This window comes from Scyliorhinus canicula, chromosome 12 (genome assembly GCF_902713615.1).
Source record: "Scyliorhinus canicula chromosome 12, sScyCan1.1, whole genome shotgun sequence".
In the NCBI taxonomy this organism is placed as follows: domain Eukaryota; kingdom Metazoa; phylum Chordata; class Chondrichthyes; order Carcharhiniformes; family Scyliorhinidae; genus Scyliorhinus; species Scyliorhinus canicula.
In genome coordinates this window covers 21,469,900-21,491,174 of record NC_052157.1, presented here as the reverse complement: position 1 = coordinate 21,491,174, position 21,275 = coordinate 21,469,900, and the positions used below count along the sequence as shown (strand labels likewise).

The following is a 21,275-nucleotide window of genomic DNA, read 5'->3' as shown; positions in this document are numbered from 1 at the left end:
GGAGTCTGGTAACAGCGGGGAAGAAGCTGTTATTGGGTCTGTTTGTGCATGTTCTCAGACTTTTGTATCTCCTGCCCGATGGAAGAAGTTGGAAGAGTAAATAAACTGGGTGGGAGGGGTCTTTGATTATGCTGCCCGCTTTCCCCAGGCAGCCGGGGGGGGGGGGGGGGGGGGGGGGGTGTAGATAGAGTCAATGGATAGGATGCGGGTTCATGTGATGGATTGGGCGATGTTCACGACTCTCTGAAGTTTCTTGCAGTCTTGGGCCGAGCAGTTGCCATACCAGGCTGTGATGCAGCCAGATAGGATGCTTTCTCTGGTGCATCTGTAAAAGTTGGTAAGAATTAATGTGGACATGCCGAATTTCCTTAGTTTCCTGGAGAAGTATAGGCGCTGTTGTGCTTTCTTTGTGGTAGCGTTGACATGGGTGGACCAGGACAGATTTTTGGAGATGTGTATCCCTAAGAATTTGAAGCTGCTAACCATCTCCACCTCGGCCCCGTTGATGCTGACAGAGGGTGTGTACGGTACTTTGCTTCCTGAAGGCAATGACCAAGTCTTTAGTTTTGCTGGCATTGAGGAATAGATTGTTGTCATTGCAACATGTGAGATGCTGAGCCTGGGCTCATGAATTACGGTGTGATATATTGGCAGCAGTGAACAGTCCAGTACAAATGGCTTCATCCACTTTTGGTCCTGGTCAGCTCATTTCAAGGGAAATAGGAAGAGAGCAGTGAATGCAGTCCTCGTAGCTGACAAGTGAGGGGCAATAAAAACATTTGAATGCAAGTTTAAGAGTTCCAACATGTGAGAATGCGGCTGGCCTTAACACTCATTTGAAATGAGCAAGAATAGAACACTTAATGTGTGGTGTGTGGGAACAGGCAAAATGCAGGCATGAGCTCACTTGTATTAATGAGAGGCTTTATAGTCATTTTCAGCTCAATGCTCAGTGGGTGGGAAGCATGAGTGTTCAGGAACTGGTGTGTGCAATTACACCAACAGGAATATCCAGGTTATAATGTGGTGAATATATTGCCTAAGCTCCTGAAAACGCACATGCTGTGAGCCTTCGCAGCATCTGCATTTTGCTGTTTAAGGATTGCTGAAATTCCAGATATTCACATTTGTAAATTATTCAACGCAGCCCCTGAAAGGAGGAAAACAGAACTGTATTTGGGGGTTCCGTTCGTCAGTCAGCTATTGTATATTATTAGCAGATGCTGTTGTGAATGTGAGTATAAATTAAAATCAGAGAATTTATAGCATTCATAGCAAAAAGCAGATTGGTTTTAATATTTAACAGGGATGAGGGCTTGCAGCTAATGAGAGACTTGACGAGCTGGAGCTGGAAGGCTAATAAATGACCCAAGAGGGCTTCAAATCATTAGAAGGGTTATTATAAGTGAAACAGCAATAGGCTGTTTCTGCCGATCAGCAAAAAAAAAGGAACAAACTGCACAGATTTATGATCATTGCAAAAAGAATTAAAAGGCAAGTTAGGAAGAATGTCTCCACACAGAGGGGGGTTAGAATGTGGAATCCAATGTCACAAAATGGAGCCCATTAAATTGAATTAAATATTTCTTAGAAAATGGAGGGTATTAGCAGGGACGGGGAGTGGAATTAGAAAACTGTTCATCAGAATGCTTAATTTCTGTGCTGTTCTCGAATTTATTGTTTCGTAGAATAGAATCCCTACAGTGCAGAAGGAGGTAATTCAGCCCAACGAGTCTGCACCGACCCTTCCAATCAGCACTCTGCCCATTTACAAATGTCCGCCCCACCCTATCCCTGTAATCCCATAACCTAACCTGCACATCCCTGGACTCTAAGTGGCAATTTTAGCACGGCCAATCCACCTAACCTGCACATCATTGGACTGTGGGAGGAAACCGGAGCACCCGGAGGAAACCCACGCAGACATGAGGAGAACGTACAAACTCCACACAGTCACCCGAGGCCAGAATTGAACCCGGGTCCATTGCGCTGTGAGGCAGCAGTGCTAACCACTCTGCCGCCCCAAATATTGTTAAACAACAAGTTGTTTCTTCAAACACAAATTGATATTTAAGACCTGCTGCATCTGGAAAAAGGTAAAAGCTCCAAACTTCAGTTTATGACACAGCCTTGAAATCATCTCCCTCTTATCATCAAATTACACTGTTTTGTCCCACAAGATGTATTTAATCGTCCAGAAAGAATAAAATTCCTGCATATTCACGCATGAACAGGTTAGAAATCTAAGCAGCATGTAGATAGGTTCCCTGCCAAGAACTGCACTCTACACAGAATGGCCTTTGTATTTCTGTTTCTGCTTTAGATTTTCAGCATTTCACAAGGTTTTCACGTATTATTTGCTGCCGCTTCTCTTCCAAGAATGACTCGATCAAGCTCTGCTCCTCTCTTCCTCATGACTTTGATTTGTCTCCATTGTCGTTGGCCCTGTTCCTCTAGCCATCTATTTTCCTAGATCCACTTTTGCAGTCGCATCCTTTTAGCATGTGCCTAAGTTTCGCCCTTCCACTTTTAGGTCAACCCTTGTCACAATTAATTATCTGACTACTTATGCCATTTATTCAATAAAACCCCTCACTGTGCACTACCACACGCATATTATTGACATCTCTCTCCAACAGCGTTTGCTGAATCTATACCATCGATTTCTTGGCCTTCAGCTCCACATCACCTTTGTCTAATCGAGCAATCTAGCACCTTAACAAAAATAAATAAACACTCAAACAATGCTTGGGTACTGGCAAATGACCTTAGCATTCCTTCCCTTCCTTCACTTACTTCTATCTTTTGCTTGCCCTGTTGGGTTATACCTTTCCCTCTGATCTTTCCTTCCCGGACCCTGAATGATATGTCCTCAGCAATTCCCTAGCCTCCCACCTGAGCAAATTCCACCCAAACACAATGCAATGCTTCCAAACTACCCATCCATCATCAGCATCTCCGCCTGGCTTAGGGGATTCTCACTTTGAGCAACTTCTCATCCAACCTCATTCATTTTCTTCAGATACAAGATCGTGCTTTGGGAACCTGCATCGACCCCGGTTGCATCTATCATTTTGTAGGATTTGTAATCAGGTCCAACTCACTGAAGTATTCCGCAAGTACACTGATGATTGTTGGTGCTGCTTACTGCTCTTATACTATTCTGAGGATTTCATGACCTGAATGCTTCCAGTTTCAACTCATCCCTCACCTAATTCATACACCAGCATCACCTATTTCCTCTCAATTTCTAACAATGGTTTACCACACACATCCGAGGCAAGTTCACAGACTCCCAGGATGACATGGATTATGCTTCTTACCAATCTGCTCTCTGTAAATGTACCATTTCTTTCTAACAGTTTCTCCAAAGTATTCCCTTTCCTGGGCCAGAATTTCCTCAACCTCGGTGTTCCTTCAATAACAGCCAATGTGATCTTTGACCGTAGCTCTGCCCTATTCCTCTCTGGATCTGTTTCTGTGCACCTCAGAGTATTGATTAGATTTAGAACTAGTCCACACCATCAATGGAAATCAGAAAATGATGATGTCTGTTTCTTGTGTTTTGCTAGCCATTGTTTCAGCTGCTTTGCAATTACCCAATCCTGCTGGAAATGGGGTGAACTATCCCACCAAGGACCCAGAAATATCACCTTCTGATGGAGAATTAATTATTGAGACCACACATGTCCACTATGTGGTAAATGGTAAGCCTGACACCACATAATGTGCCCAAATGTATTGAAACTGTTTCTCATGTCTTCACGGTTATGTTGTCAACTAAATTAATCGTAAAATGCATCATATCATGGGGCAGGTTTAGCACAGTGGGCTAAACAGCTGGCTTGTAATGTAGAAGAAGGCAGCAGCGTGGGTTCAATTCCCGTACCAGCCTCCCCAAACAGGCGCCAGAATGTGGCGACTAGGGGCTTTGCACAGTAACTTCACTGAAGCCTACTTGTGACAATAAGCGGTTATTATTATTATATTATTATATCTGTGAGAGTTACTAAAATAATTAATATTCTAGAGTGTCAGCTAAGTATGTTACTTTAAATAGCAAAATGACATTGGTTCATAATGTCTGGTTTGAAACTGTACAGTGGTGAGGAGGTTTAATCACTCCTCTACACTCGGCGTTTCACTGGTTAACATGTGCAATCATTCTGCCTCCATTATCTTGACAGAGTTGTAAAGCTGTTTACTGTTAGCAGGTTAACAACTTCATTGAAATTGGTGGGAATTTTGCATGCCTGCATCAACATGTTAAAAAATAGCATGGGAACAAAATTAAACCCAACAGTGTCAAAGCTGTAGTGGGGAGGTGCAAGGGAAAGGAAGATCGCATTGGGCAAGGCCAACATAATAAACAAATATTCCAATTCCCGTGTAGCATGAACGGAAATGCTGGGAGAAAAGGAAACTAGGGTTTACAATGAACACTTGCAAAAGCTGGCTACTTGCAACACACTCTGAACTGCAACCATCATGTTGCATTTCCTATACAACCTGAAGCATAATTCCTTTGGTTAGGATGAGTCAGAACCAAACTTTTCCATTAACTGCACAGTGTTTGCCTGGAATACATGTATATGCACGCAACTGTTTTGGCTGTTTACTGTTAAATAGTGAGTGGCCCAAAACTGCAGACCATCTGTCATATGTATTGCTTCATAATATTCACTGGAGCGACATCGAGGCTTGGGCATAAAGTACTAAAATATTTAGCTTCTTACAGAAACTAAACAATACTTTTCCCCCCCAAGGGCGAAACCATTTCAATCGCAGACTTGAACAATTCAAGCATGTATTTTGAATTATAATTGAGGCTGGTTGTAAGAATGGGAACCATCTACTATTCAAATGAGAGAAGTTTATAACCCAAGTGGATTACTCCCAGTCCATACACCTCTGATAACAAAATATGGATGATAACGCTGGGTCATGGGACCATGGGATCATCTCCAGAAAAAAAAGGGCAAAGTTTTAAATAAGTCTCCACACTCTAGTTTGGTTAGAAAATGAAATAGAAAGTGATCGGAGTTGGCTTGGGAGGATGGTCCCAAATTTTCGCCTTTCTGTAATTTATCTCCCAAGTTTCAAAACACCGACAAATGCAGCATGCTGACAAAGGATCAACCATAACTGGGGTGCCTCATTAATTAAATTATCTGTAAAAGCTGTTGCTCCAGGCAGGCGATGTGTATCCCTCTAGACTCAATGTCATGTTGTCTTTATGTGCAATGCAAAATAATACATAACACCATTCTATGTTATCGCTACAACATTAAGCAGCAGAAAAGGCTCTTTTGTTCTTCCACAATCTTGTTGCCATCCCCGGAGACAAAGGCAATTTAGATTTCATTATACGCCTAAAACCTAAGCAAACACCAGCAATGGAGAATTAAATTTCACGGCCAGTTTTAATTATTAGTCTTGTTTTCTATTTAAAACGTGCTCCAACGTTAATCTCTTAACCCTTTTTAAATGGCAAAATGTCAAAAGTGTCTCATCCATGTAGTTGCTGATCCTTTCGACAAAGTGCTATTGATTAATTTTATCTGTATTCGCACTTGTTACAATAGATAACGTTGCAACATCCTTCGACAGAAAATGGATGCGTGCAGATGTGTGTGTTGTGTGTTTAGGCCAACATCTTCAGTTTCGAGAAAAGTTCCTTTTTAACTTTAAATTATTGAACTGTGTTCATGCCAGGTGGCTCTCTTGCATGAAACATTTTCTCTATTTCAATATATCTGTGAAAAAGAGGTGACAAGACATTAAAGATACATTACAATACAGACTCAAACCCTCTATAGCAATACAAAGTCCAATCCTTCATAACAATGCAGATTCCAACTCTGCAACGCTTCCTTTGATGTTCAGGCTGCAATTTCCAAACCACATCACCCGAGGAATCAAAAAGCTGTGTTTTATTTTCTTCCAAACATGGTTTACTATTGCCCAGATCTAACAATTGACGCTTAACCACAAAACTTCTAAGGAACTAAGTGAAGACTGAGCTGCTTGCGCCCTAACTTTAGCATGAACAAAGGTTAAACTTAAAACATCGAATTTCCATACTCATTGCCTTAACATCATAAACGATGTATGGGTGAGAAAGCCCATTTTCCCTGCCATCCACAGACATTTAGAATGACAGAATACTACAGCCAAGGAGGAGGGCATTCCTTCCATTACTCTCTGTGCTTCTGAAGCTATCCCATTAATCTCACCTACCCCCTGGTCGTTCTCCATAGCCCTGTAAATAATTTCCCCTGAAAATATGATTGAGTTTTCTTGCCTCCACTAACTTATTTTGGAATCCATTCCATAGTAATAATCTTTTCATCAATTGTCACAAGTAGGCTTACATGAACACTACAGTGAAGTTACTCTGAAAAGCCCCTAGTCGCCACATTCTGAAGCCTGTTTGGATATATAGAGGGAGAATTCAGAATGTCCAATTCCCTAACAAGCCCGTCTTTTGGGACTTGTAGGAGGAAACCGGAGCACCCGGAGGAAACCCACGCAGCCATGGGGAGAACATGCAGACTCCGCACAGACAGTGACCAAAGCAGAAATCAAACCTGGGACCCTGATGCTGTGAAGCAACAATGCTAACCGCTGTGCTACCATACCGCCCATGTATTGATCTCTCTTCACGCGGTGCAATATATGACATTAGTCCTCTAGTTACTGACTTTCACCCATTTGAAATAAATAGTGCCTCTTGTTTTAATATCAGTTTAACTGAAATAGTAGTCACCATTCCAAAGCTCACCCACACACTTGTGAATCTAGTCCATAGCCTGTACATCAATATAGTTCACATTTAAAACCGACACAATTACATTTAATTGTTGTAACTTCAGATATTTAGCATATGGTTGTAAACAGAAAACTTGACAGGCTGTGGAACAGGATTTGTGCTACCCACTCAATGCCATTAACTAGAACTCATTCGTGATTTCAGATTTGAGAGCTATTGGGTCAGTCTACACTTAGGAAATAACCTGCAATCTCCATCGCAATCACAAACAACTCCTTTAAAAAAAAGCACATTTGATATATGTCAAGTATTCCTGTAACTTCTAATTTACAGAAACAGTACCTAGCTTTGTGATTTGAGATAACAGCCAGCACAGAGCGATGTGAACAATGGGGAGCAATTATAGACACTTGAGAGGATGAAAGGAGGCCTTTTGGCCCATCGTATCCACCCTGGCCGACAGAAACAGTTCCAGGTGAGAATATGGCTCTCTGCCTTGCTGTCTAATTTTCCTGCCATTATTCAGTCTGATTTGGGGTGAGACACTTTTTAAAAATATGTTCATGGGATGTGGCCATCGCTGGCAAGTCCAGCATTTACCGCACTTCCCTAATTGCCCCCCCTGAGGAACTTGAACCGCATAGTGGAGGTACATCCACACTGCTGTTAGGGAGGAAATTCCAAGATCTTGACACAGTGACAGTGAAGGAATGGTGATACAGTTCCTCTTCAGGGTGGAGTGTGGCTTTGTGGTGTTCGCATGCATTTGCTAAGTGGAGGATGGCGCCGGTTTGGAAGGTGGGTGGCACGGTAGCACAGTGGATAGAACTATTGCCTCACAGCGCCAAGGTCTCTGGTCTGATTCCCAGCTTGGCTCACTGTCTGTGCGGAGTCTGCACGTTCTCTCCGTGTCTGCGTGGGTTTCCTCCGGGTGCCCCGGTTTCATCCCGAAAGATGGCTGTTTGGTAATTTGGACATGCTGAATTCTCCCTCAATGTACCCGCACAGGTGCCGGAATGTGGCGACTCGGGGCTTTTCACAGTAAATTCATTGCATTGTTAATGTTAGCCTAATTGGGACACTAATAAGGATTATTATTAGAAGACAATTTGGTAAGTTGCTGCAAAGCATCTTTAAATGGTGCACAGTGCAGCCACTATACAGGAAATAAAATGCTGCCTTGGAATTTCTACAGCAGCCCATAAATTCCTCAAAACAAAGCTGCTCAAATATGGGGCTGGATTCTCCGACCCCCCGCCGGGGGGGGGGGGGGGGGGGGGGGGGGGGGGGGGGGGGGGGGAGGGGGGTGTGTGAATCCCGCTCCCGGCGGCTGCTGAATTCTCCGGCACCAGAGATTCGGCGGGGGCGGGAATCGCTCCGGCGCATGAGCAGACTTCCGCCGGCCGGCGGGACGGGAACCACTCCGGCGCGGGCCTAGCCCCTCAAGGTGAGGGCTTAGCCCCTAATGGTGCAGAGAAATCTGCACCTTTGGGGCGGCCCGATGCCGGAGTTGTTCCCGCCACTCCATTCCGCCGGGACCACCCGACCCGCCGGGGAAGGCAGAATCCAGCCCATGAATAGCGTTTTTACCCTAATATTCGTAGAATCATAGAATTTACTGTGCAGAAGGAGGCCATTTGGCCCATCGAGTCTGCACCGGCCCTTGGAAAAATCACCCTACCCAAGCCCACACCCCCACCCTATCGTCGTTACCCCACCCAACCTTTTTGGACACTAAAGGCAATTTAGAATGGCCAATCCACCTCACCTGCACATCTTTAGACGATGGGGGGAAACCGGAGAACCCGGAGGAAACCCAGACAGACACGGGGAGAACGTGCAAAATCCACACAGACACTGACCCAAGCCAGGAATCGAACCTGGGACCCTGGAGCTGCGCTAACCACTGTTCTACCGTGCCGCCCATTGAGCATATACAACTAAAAACTCAGTTCTTCCTCCTGAGTTAAAGTACTTCAGTTAGATTTCTGCATCTCCCAAGTCACATCTTCCGTTTTGAGAATTGAAAATGAGCCTTAAATTGGTCACATGATCTTCAACCAGCAACGACCTGCAAGTCTTCGATATGGACAGGTCTCTATGACTTAACCTAACACATCGGGCCAGGCAGACAGTTGTTGTGGACAAGTTATTGCACCAATAATTCCAGGTACCGTGGCTAATGAGGTAACTATGCCATGAGCCAAGATTTAATAAGTAATACTGATCTGCTGAAGCATTTTAAGGGCTATCTCAACAATTCAACTTCTTAGAAGAGGCTTTTGCCACATATAAAAAGATGTAACATTGCAATCAACATAGCGAAGCAGGACTGCGACTGTTCTAGTATGGTGTCCGGTGATGGCTTATGCTGAGAGTCTCAAACGTACATATTTACAGATTGAAGATATGGTCATGCATGGGAGATGTTCCATGCACATAGGCTGCTTATTTAGTTCTGTTTCTGGACAGTTCTCTCAAAGTTCCTTACCATGTGACTCTATACAGCGTACAGTAGGCAGCGTTATTCTCCAGTTCCACATTAAGCCTTGCTCCGCCGAGCACCATTACATTACTATGACATGCAGGCACATATCACTAAAGTCACCACTGGGAATATATATTATTTATTTTCAAGAGCGAAATGTGTCAAAATATGCCGTATTTCGATAAGCACAATGAGTAATCATCTCTCCATGATGGACACCTGAAAACCTTGAATGAAATTATTTTACCTCATTGTGGATGGCACTAAAGAATTTTGAAACTCTAAGAAAGGGTAAAATTGTTGGACATTAAATGTAAGAAAGATTGTGGGCGGACAGCAGTATTGATCAGAGCTGTGGGCCGGGATTCTCCCCTACCCGGCGGGGCGGGGGGTCCCGGCGTGTTGGAGTGGCATGAACCACTCCGGCATCGGGCCGCTCCAAAGGTGCGGAATTCTCCGCACCTTTGGGGGCCAAGCCCTCACATTGAGGGGCTAGGCTCGCGCCGGAGTGGTTCCCACTCCGCCGGCTGGTGTGAACGGCCTTTGGCGCCATGCCAGCCGGGGCCGAAAGGACTTCGCCGGCCGGCTTAAGTCCGCGCATGCGCCAGAGCGTCAGCAGCTGCTGATGTCATACCTGCGCAGGGGAGGGGGTCTCTTCTGCCACCGCCATGGTGAAGACCATGGCGGAGGCGGAAGAAAAAGAGTGCCCCCCACAGCACAGGCCCGCCTGCCGATCGGTGGGCCCCGATCGCAGGCCAGGCCAGGGTGGGGGCACCCCCCGGGGTCAGATCGTCCTGCACCCCCCCCACCCAGGACCCTGGAGCCCACCCGCGCCGCCAATCCCGCCGGTCAGGTAGGTGGTTTAATCCATGCCGGCGGGAAAGGCCTGTCAGCGGCAGGACTTCGGCCGATCTCGGGCCGGAGAATCACCGCAGGGGGCCCGCCGACTGGTGCGGCGCGATTCCCACCCCTGCCGCATCTCGGGGGGGCGGTGTATTCGAGACACAGTGGGGGCGGGGTTGACGCCGGCCCCGGGGTGTAAAAGCCGTGTAAAAGCCATTTTGTTGAGATACTGGGCGGCTGCCTCTTGACCTGTCGACTCCCTGCCCTGCTGAAAACAGGTCGAGAGGCAGCCGCCCAGTATCTCAACAAAATGGCTTTTACACGCATGGAATCATTGATAGGAGTGTTAACACATTATTTGATAGCAGAAAGCATCACTGCTGGGCCTGACCCAATCCTGATCGGACATCCATGTCAACATATTCCCAAGAGGCGGTGCTGGTGGATGATCAGGAGTCGGAACTCTGGGAAATTCTGTTTTCCTGACCCAGGATCGCAATATTACCGGGCACTGCACAAGATCAACCAATGGAGCACAGATGTGGGATCATTCCATGTGTAGCGCAAGGCAGTCAATTTATAAATTCCCGGAAACGTTGCGACCTCGTAGTCTGCATCTCATTCTGGCTTCAGCAAACAAAAACAAAAACAAGTCCCACTAAACATTTTATGGTAGTTGGCAGTTTTAATTATTAAATGAATAATGTGTCAGGTAGTATTGTCGGGATGTTGTGTCTGTTTCTGAAAGTATTCTTTTCACAATTGATGTGTTGCTGGCAGTCTCATCTAGGGATCGAGTGCATTCTAATTGCCGTGTTGAACAATAGCTAGCCAGTCTGATTGGTAACACGGCCCTAAACGACGCACAACCGTTATTGATAATACCAAATTAAGGTTAGGGCCATCCCAAACGTGGCCTCCTATTGGAAGCTGACAATGGGACTCAGGAGAATGCCAACTTTAACATGGATGCAATCGTTTGAGGCTCTAGTGGGATAGATTGTAAAGTACTCTTGATTTGGTGCCACCACTATTCAATGGCAGCAAAATCCCTGTGCAGATTCGGTTTGTGGTGTGCAATTTGAGCCCAAACAGTTCTCCACAAGGGTCAGGGTTTTGAGCCTGCAGGATTCAAACTGCAGAACTAAATAGGAGGTGGATTTAGCCAGTCAGGGGAACCAGTCAGAGGGAGAGTTGACGGCTACACTTTGCGCGATACGCGGCAGTGGCTGCTTAACCAAACCATACATCTCTTCGCCTGAATCAGCTGACGGTTAAGTCTTATATGGGTCCTTCTATTGGATATCTAGAACATTAAGGAGGTTGGCCTATCACTAGTTGCCATGTCCTTCCACCTTCGGAGCTTGAGGTGGTGACTGCTCAAAGAAATGGCCCGGAGGTCGGGGACATGAACAAACTCTCCAATATAAACAATTGAGCATCTATGTTTTCTTTGGTTGCGGAAAGGCAAGCAATAGTTGTGGAAACCCACCCCTTCAATAGCGTAGTCCATGCCATTCCTTGGAGAGTAGTAACAAGCTATATATTTGCACAATATTTGGTGAGATGCCCTGCTCACCAGGAATTCCTGTTTCCTGCTGTTCACCAGTGACGCCTTTGAAGCACTTCATCGAATCCCTACAGTGCAGAGCAAGGCCATTTGGCCCATCACGTCTGCATGACTCTCTGAAAGAGCACCCTACCCAGGTCCACTCCCCTGTCCACCCCGTAACCTAGCCTGCACATCCCTTGACTCTAGGAGGAAATTTAGCGTGGCCAAACCACCAAACCTGCACATTTTTGGACTGGGGGAGGAAACCGGAGCACCCGGAGGAAACCCACGCAGACACGGGGAGGACGTGCAGACTCCACACAGACAGTCACCCAAGGCCGGAATCGAACCTGGGTCCCTGCCGCTGTGAGGCTGCAGTGCTCACCACCTTGCCGCCTGACTGTGTTAACTCTGTAAGGTGCGACAGTCATCCTGGGTGACAGTAGATCAAGATTGAGTCAATTTTCTTGCAATACAACACACCTGACAATGGGGAATTGGAGCCAAACTGATCCTCCAGGGCAGGCTTGGTAAGCTAATGGCTGAGCTGGGCACGTCTTGCAGCACTTCCGGTTGGTTGATCTGCCAGTTTGACTCCTTGATGAGACTGGAAGAGTAAACTGGTCAAAGAGGTCTCCCACTCGGGTCCACATGTCACTACAAGCCAATATCCCGACAGGTGAAAGGAAAGTCAACAAGTGCTCTGCACTAGCAAGTGATGTGACTGCCACAAGATAAATTCTGGCAGTACGCTTGGAACTTGCTGAATTGTTCCTGATCTGTAAGAGGAGTGTGTCTGCTCAGAGAACATGTGTGCGCCCTATATCACAAAAACAAAAGTTCATCAGTGCCTTTCTCAGTTGTTTGGGCTGGAGACTGGCTTTTATCTGTTTACTCACTAAGCTGACCCAAATATATAGACTATATTCCCTCACTGGAACTGAAATTGGAGCATTTCTCTCATCATTTTACCATTAATTCACCCAGCCATCTGTCATCTGAGCTACCTGTCAAACCTAGTGTGATTCTGTTATTCTTATTGATTGTTAAGTATACAACTGTCAAGTTCTCAAAAGATTCAATAACCCAAATATTTCAAAAGTGGTTTCAATATGAGTGACACTTTATTAAAAAAAAGGTGAGACTGCAGCATTTTACAGAATATCAAACACTTCTGCATCTACAAATAGCCCACATGACATTTGATTTGGTAATTAACTATTTTACATTCAAGATGACAATGTTGCCCTATTCACAAAATACAACTCCGAGTTCTTGCTATTTTATCACAACACTGGCTTAAATCAATAACTTCATATATTCTGATTACAATTTTTCACAGAAAGAATAAAATGTTCAACACAAACATTATTTCTGATTATAACCGAGATACAGATATTCACTTTGATTTGTTTTTAAGAACATTCAAGTTTCATATTGCTTAATGGCTAGTATTCTATGACCCAAGGCCGGATTTTTACCATGGGCTTCAAGACCCTGACATCATGGCGGCACAGTGGTTAGCACTGTAACCTCACAGCACCAGAGACCCGGATTCGATTCCAACCTTGGGTGACTGTCTGTGTGGAGTTTGCACATTCTGCATCTGCCCGAGTTCTGCTGATTGTTCCGATTTCCTCCCAAAGATGTGCAGGTTAGGTGGATTGGTCATGTTGAATGGCCCCTAGGTGGGGTTTTTTCAGAGGGCTGGTGCTGACTCGATGGGTCGAATGGCCTCCTTCAGCACTGTAGGGATTCAATGATCCTGGCGAAAAGCAGTTCCCGAGTCCACACATGGTCGACAGCGGGATCTACTCAGTGATTTTACTGCAGGAGGCCTTGTATTTGGTTGCCTGGAGGCTCAACGCCCAAGTTGGTCTCAAGACCCCTGATGTTGCAGGCCAAAAGAGGTGATCACTGCTGAGACAACAGGTGATTTCCAAAAATAACTGATTAAACATCCAAAGGGGCGAGGGTAGGAGGGAAAAACCCTTCCTGGCAGATGGCGGGAGCTGCAAAGACTGCCTTCCATGTCTGCGCTTCTTTTCTATGCCATTGCACCTCCAGCTACGATGGCACGCCCCCCTCCCCCTCCCAGGATCCCGCAAGGAGGCCGTTGCCATTAAGCTTGTGGTCTCCAACTTGGCAGAGTGTCTCCCCGATGTCCACCAACTGTCAGCTGTCGTGAAAAATGGCCTTTAACTGGGCCTTTAATGATGCCCACTCTCTTTGCAGCATCCACACCTACAACTGGGGAAACCCCCTGCAGTGGGACCACCCTGACAGCGGCCGTCCAAAGTGACTTCTTGTTATTTTACTGGCCCCAAATCCCCCCCACTCCCCCCCCCCCCCCTCCCCCTCTGCATTCCCACCACCCTGGGGCCAGTAATATTCAGGCCTAGGTGTCTTTGTCCTTCATTCACATAAAACCCAGACCCTAAAAGAGCCCTCCCAACGTGGGAAACACTCCTTCTGTGTCCTAGCCTTCTCGCAGGCCGTGCTGAAACACTGGTGCCCCAAGGATGCAGACCTCATGGTCTGATAACCTGAATCCTTCTTCTCCCATCAATGGCCTTTGCGCTGTTGGCAGTTACCGATATTTCACATGGATCTCTCGCCATCACTTAAATGACAAATCTAAACAGGCCAGATCTGCCCTCATACTAGGTGAAGTGGAGACCTGCTCTGTTCAGATGCTGCAAACTCCATTTCTGACATAATACAGATGCTGGAAATCAGAAATGTAAATTTTTTTTAAAAAATCAAAGGTCATCTCAACATGAAACGTCAACTCTGTTCCTCTCCTCACAAATGCTATCCGATCTGTTGAGTATTTGGCCAGCATCTTTAGTTTTTTTTTGAGATTTCCAGCATGCATAATATTTTGCTCGAGTATTAGTGCTTAATTCGCTGCTATTCCTTTACCAGGAATGTCTACCTTGAAGAAGTTCTGCTCTTCCCTCCAGCATTTACATTTGTCCCTTCCACCATGTTCACCAAGACTTTCTATTTCCCTCTGTGTGTTTGATCGGATAGTCTCCATCCCAGAGTGCTACGGATGCCAAATCACTAACAAATCTGATGAGCTGGAAAGGTTTCTAATTAGTCGCGGGATGAAGGGTTATACAGAGTGGGCAGGAAGGTGGAGATGAATTGCCTAATCCTGCTCCTGGTTCTTATATCTTAAAAAAAAATCTCTTCCACAGCCATATTTTCTTCTCAGCAACAGTCTCCGGCTTCAACTTACTCCACGTGGACTCCAACTTGCGTTCCACCCTCCATGTTAGACGTCTCGGACTTCCGGTGGCGGCGATGTGCTGAGCGGACCCCCATCAGGTGGCTTCCCTCCCAGTTGGACCCAACACAGTGAATTTATTTGAGGGGATTGAGGGAAGAGAGCCAACGGGCTCCATTGCCCAAATGCTGGGCAATCCAGTTGGGTGGGAAGACTTTCCAAAGCCCCCAGAATGGACCGGGCACACAGGCCGCTCTGACCTAAACGCAAAACTGGGGAGCAGCCAAGGGCGATAATTGCAAAGCTGCACCCATTCCAGGACCGGGGAAAAAACCCTGAGGTGGGTCCGACAGACAAAGTCATGCTCGTGGGAAGGGTACAGAATCACGGTTTACCAGGACGTTGGGGCAGATCCGGCAATGGGGCAGACCTGGCAAAAAAGAGGGCCAAATTCAAGAGATCGAAATCGGCGCTCTACAAGAAAGGGGTGCAATTTAGCATGCTATTCCCAGCCAGACTCTGGATGACATACCAGGAGAAGGAACATTACTTTGGCACCCCGGCAGAGGCCGATGAGTTTGTAAAAATGAAAAACCTGGAGAGAGAACAGTCGTGGTAGCGATGATAGCGGCAGGGAGAGAGGAAGAAAGGCAATGAGATTGGGGGACGGACCGAAAGCAACGACTGTAATATGGATTATGTTTTTACGCGGGGCTGTGCTGCCTTGTTTTCATGTTTGTCTCTTTTCTCAGTTTGAAGATGGGAAACAGGAAAAGGGGAGTGAGAATAGGGGAAGCAGGCAAGGGGGTGAGAAAGGGGGTGGAGATGGGTAGGTAAAAGAGAACCAGGGCTAGACCAGCACTGGGAGGGGAGCCACCGTACTAGCGAGAGGGCTAGCATGGCAAGACAGGCAGTAAGGAAGGCTTTGGCGCACCTCTCAGGGGAGAGGAAGCATCTGGCCAAAAGGGGTGGGGGGGGGGGGGAGTGGGACAGAGCAGAAGGGGGAACACTGTGGGGGATAGAGGGATGGGAACAGGGGAGAGTGGGGAAGAGAGGGAAATGGAGATGGGGAGGATGCGCAGAAAGGGAACAAAAAAAGACAGGTAAGGCTAGGCAATGAGAAAGACACAGGCCTCGGCAGGCACGGAGCAAGGCAAGAAACCAAGATGGCGCCGCAAGCAGCCACTCGGGAGGGCCCCTGAGCAAAGGGAGACCCCGGAGTACAGGGGCACACCCACGTGGCCTACACATAGTTGGCGGCCATGTTGGGTGCCCCCTGGACAAAGGGAAACCCCGGAGCGCAGAGTCCCTGTGGTAGTATGACTAGGGGTATTACGGTACCTGGGAGTGTGAGCTGCCGTTGGTGCAGGTATCGTGTGCCTCTTAGCCCGATTGGCTAAGAGGAAGGTAGCTCCGCCTCTGAGGCGGGGTACAAGACCCCGTGTTCCCCGGCAGCCAGCCATTCTCCTGTACGTCTGCTGCCGGGTTCACTTCTTGCTAATTAAAGCCTTTCGTTCGGACTTCATCTACGTTTCATGTCCATTGATTGTGCATCAGTCCCGACCTCATGGTGAGAACGGAGACCGGGGCCATTTTGGACGGCCCCCTAACAAAGGGAAACCCCGAAGTGCAGGGGCGCATCCACCAGGTAAGTATGGGTGATCCCGCAGGACCGGGGGGTCAGAAAGCCCCCACCAGGATTGTAACCTGGAACGTAAGGGGACTTAACGGCCCAGTGAAAAGATCCAGAGTGTTCGCCCACCTAAGAAGCCTGACGGCCAACATAGTTTGCCGACAGGAGACGCACCTGAGGGAGAAGGACCGACTCCTGGTAAGGATTGGCTGGGTGGGACAGACGTACCACTCATGCTACAGGTCGAGGGCCGGGGGGGGAGGTAGCAATATTAATTAGCAAAAGGACGAGGTTTACACAGATCAAGACAGTTACGGACCCAGGGGTTCGTTACATCATGGTCAACCGTTTCCTGGTAGGGGCACCGGTGGTGATGGTGAATATGTACGCTCTCAACTGGGACGACACAACATTTATTTTAAAATGACCGTGGCGGAAATCCCCCACCTTGCCACACACCGACTGATTATGGGGGTGTCTTTAACAGCGTGCAGGACCCACTGACCCACTGATTAAACCACAGAACATGGAGAAAGACTGGCATGGCTAGGGAGTTGGGAATATTCATGGAGCAAATGGTGGCGGTAGACCCATGGAGGTTGTAGTGATATGCATCACTGTAGATACACAAGGGGTTAATGTAAGTACACGTAGACTAGCTAGACACTAGAGGGAGCACCAGAGACATGACACACAGACACTCAACCAATAGGTCAGTAAGATAGGACATGACCAATAAGCATTCACGATACACACAGAGGTGACACTACCACAGGGGGGCATTACACCAACCCATATATCAAGGACACAGCGCACATGATCTTCCTCTTTCCAGTGGAGACACTCAGTGAGTACAGACACAGGGTTGATTCAAAATCACACCCACCACGTGGATTGTAGCAGACTGGTTCGTCAGTCTGAGTAGCTATAGAAGGATCAACAGTAGAGGCGAACCAAAGTAAGAGAATTGTAAATAGTTAAATAAACGTGTTGAATTAATCTCCACGTCTGAACCTTCCTTTGGCAGCGTGCACATAGAGCTTATGCTACGCCAAGAGCATAACAAGACAGTGGTTACTACACCTGGGAGAAAAGGAGTTCTCGTTCTTTTTGCAGGTGCACAAGGCGTGAACCCGTATCAACTTCTTTGCAGTGGGGAAATCGTTGCTTCCAAGAATCATCAGAGCGGAATATTCTGCGATCATCATCTCCGACCACGGTCCACATTACATGGATGTGAGGTTGGAGACAGGCCGGGCCCAGAGCCCCACGTGGAGGCTGGACACTGACCTCCTGGCTGACAAGGCCTTCTGCCAGAAAACATTATGGGCCCTAGGCGATTACGTTAGTAACAACCAAAATGGGGAGGTCTCACCCTCCATGTTCTGGGAGACACTGAAGGCCGTGATTAGAGGAGAGATTATAGTCCACAAGGCAGAGATAGGGAAGAGAAGGCGGCCAAGCAGCAGTTGGTTGACTCCATTCTGGAGGTCGACAGAAAATACTCTGAGGCCCCGACCGTGGAGCTGCTCGTGGAGAGGAAAAAGCTGCAAATGGACTTTAACCTGCTCTCCACTAGGAAAGCAGTGTACCAACTCCGCCACCCTTCTACAAACATGGAGTCAAGGCTGGCCGCCTACTGGCTCACTAGCTGAGAAAGCAGGCAGCCACGAGGGGAATAGTGCAGGTAAAGGACAGCAGACAGACTGGTAGCAGAACCAAAAGAGGTCAATCAAGCATTCAAGACCTTCTTCCGAGGACTGTACACCTCCGAGCCCTCCGACGGGGATGCTGGGATGAAACAGTTTCTCGATGGACTGGAACTACCAGTTGTGGGGGAAGACAGACGGGGTGGGGAAGACAGACGGGGGGTGGGGTAAAGACCCGACGGAATGCAGATCATATTGACCCATTTCGCTGCTGAATTTAGACGTGAAAATACTTGCAAAGATCTTAGCCAAAAGGTCTCAGCGTACCAGAAGTGGTCGCAGGAGGACCAAACACGCTTTGTCAAGGGTAGGCTACTCACTGAAAATATCAGGCGGCTGCTGAACGTAATATTGACCACCCCCCCCCCCCCCCCCCACCCACCTCCGGGGAGAGAATACCAGTGGTGATCATCTCCCTGGACACAGAAAAAGCCTTTGACAGAGTCGAATGGGAGTATCTCCTAGAAGTACTGGAACAGTTTGGACTAGGAGCGGGTTTCACCGCCTGGGTGAGACTCCTGTACAACGCTCCCAAAGCAAGTGTCCGAACTGACACCACCAGCTCTGAATACTTCCAGCTACAAAGAGGCACAAGGCAGGGATGCCCATTGTCCCCACTTTTGTTCGCGCTAGCGATCGAACCCCTGGCGATAGCCCTGCGGGACGCAAAAAGCTGCAAGGGCATCCACAGAGAAGACAGAGAGCACAGAGTCTCACTATAGGTGGATGACCTGCTCCTGTAGGTCTCAAAGCCGCAGGAGGGACTGAAGGCAATCATGCAGAGCCTGAAAGAGTTCGGAACCTTCTCAGGCTACAAACTCAACCTGGGCAAAAGTGAGGCATTCCCAGTGAACCCAAACTGGGTAGGGACAGAGCTGGAGGGGCTCCTATTTAAAACAGCCCAGAATAGATTCCAGTACCTGCAGATCCAAATTAATAGAGGCTGGGAGAGTGCAGACCATCAAGATGTGCTGCCGAGGTTCCTCTTCCTGTTTACATCCATACCGATCTTCATCCTGAAGGCCTTTTTCCAAAACGTAGACAGTTTAATCATGGCGTTTGTGTGTGTGCGGGGAGGGGGGAGGGGGGGAGGGGGGGGGGGGGGAGAGAGAGAGAGAGAGAGGGAGAACCCCCAAATTCCCAAACCAAAACTGCAAAGGAGGAAAATCAAAGGTGGCTTGGCATTACCAAACCTGCAATACTACCACCAGGCAGCAACGGCACAAAGAGTGAAGGGATGGGTAAATGAACCCAACTCAGAGTGGGTACAGATGGAGGAGGCCTCTTGCAAGGGGACGACCCTCCGGTCCTTGGCTACAGCAGCACTCCCATCCCCCTCGGCAAAATACACATCAAGCCCAGTGGTAGCGGCCACAGTGAAAACGTGGCCCAATTATGCCAGCACTTCGGGCTGACTAGGATGTCCCCCATGGCTCCCATCTGCGGCAATCACAAATTCCCCCCAGTTATGCCAGACGCCACCTTCAGGAGATGGAGATAGGATGGGGGCACACTGACAGTTAGTGGGCGGGATTCTACGATCCCGCGCCGGGCCAGAGAATTGCCGGGGGGGGGGAAATCACACGACACCGGTCCGCCGATTCTCCGGCGACAGGAGAGTCGGCGGCAACGGCGCTAGCGCGGTCGCCCCTGGCGATTCTCCGCGCTCGACAAGCCGAGTGCCACCAGCATCATTCGCGTGTGGTCCTACCCGGCGGGACCTCGCTACACATGGGGAGGGGGGGGGGGGGGGGGCAACGCCCTTGCTTTCACTTCCTTAATCGTATGGCGGAGAATCCTGCTCGGCTGGCGATCGGCAGCGCCACCCACAGCTGCAGACTGGCTCGCTGACCTCTCGGAATTTCTCCACCTGGAGAAGATTGAGTTAGCCATCCAGGGGAGGAGGAAGGCTTCCTAACCCACCCCCAATCACAGGGAAAACACAGCTGAAGTTAAAACCAACCGGGGGGGGGGACACAAGACTGGTGGGAGGGAACGAGGGCAGCAGAATTTAAATAGGGGAAATTAAGAGAAGGACAAGACAAACCTTTCTGTACTATACAGTAAATAAACACGGCCAACAATGTACATAAGTGTTTATAGATTTTGAAAATGCCAATAAAAAGAATTTTTAAAAAAGGATAATAAACATCTCCAGGGCATGCAGACCTGCCGGTACCGCTGTTCATCTTGACCCAAAACATCAGCTCTCTTTCTCTCCACAGATGCTTCCTGACCTGCTGAGCATTCTCAGCATTTTCTACTTGCCACGTCCGACACTGCTGGCATGCGGCACTTGTGGAAAAATGCCTGAGGGAAAACCCAGGCCGGAAGGCCGAGGAAACAGGGAAAGAGCGTTGAATAAAGAAAAGTTTAACGTAGTGTTCCGAAACTACTGCTGCAATGATTTCACTTGGACACGTGAATACTCCAATGGTGCACCTCGATGATTGCAAGGCAAAATGATAAAATCTGTAAATGCTTTTGTTATTTGAAGGGGATTCACAACAAGTGATAGAAAAATCGCCTTTAATATCTGGAACTGTAGGCCCTGGCTCCACATTGCATTGGTGTCAGGAATGTCCTATGCGAAATATGAGAAGTTTCAGCCCCGATCTTGGTACCAAGAGGTCCATGGTCTCTCTTTCTAAAATCACCCTTTTAGATTATAATGATACATCTGGCTTACCACCACCTTCTCAAGGGCAGTTAGGGGTGGGTTCAAAATGTCAGCTTTACCAGAAACATCCACACCCGAAGAAATAAAATAAATGACCAATTGCTGTACTGCAAGTTTCTACTTTATGTCACACTTATGGATGGCACAGTAGCACAGTGGTTAGCGCTGATGCTTCACAGCGCCAGGGACCAGGCTTGGGTAACTGTCTACGAGGAGTCTGCACGTTCTCCCCATGTCTGCGTGGGTTTCCTTTGGCCACTCTGGTTTCCTCCCACAAGTCCCGAAAGACGTGCTTGCTAGGTGAATTGGACATTCTGAATTCTCCCTCAGTGTACTCGAACAAGCACCTGAGTATGGCAACTA

General features: G+C 47.8%; 1 long non-coding RNA gene across 1 annotated transcript; it reads left to right on the top strand.

The window, feature by feature from the left end:
* Nucleotides 1-1,049: 1,049 nt before the first annotated feature.
* LOC119975143 lies at nt 1,050-21,066 on the top strand. The gene is made up of 4 exons (XR_005462665.1): nt 1,050-1,234; nt 3,573-3,707; nt 7,106-7,247; nt 20,458-21,066. It is a non-coding gene; the product is annotated as an uncharacterized LOC119975143 (long non-coding RNA).
* The last annotated feature ends 209 nt before the right edge of the window (nt 21,067-21,275 follow it).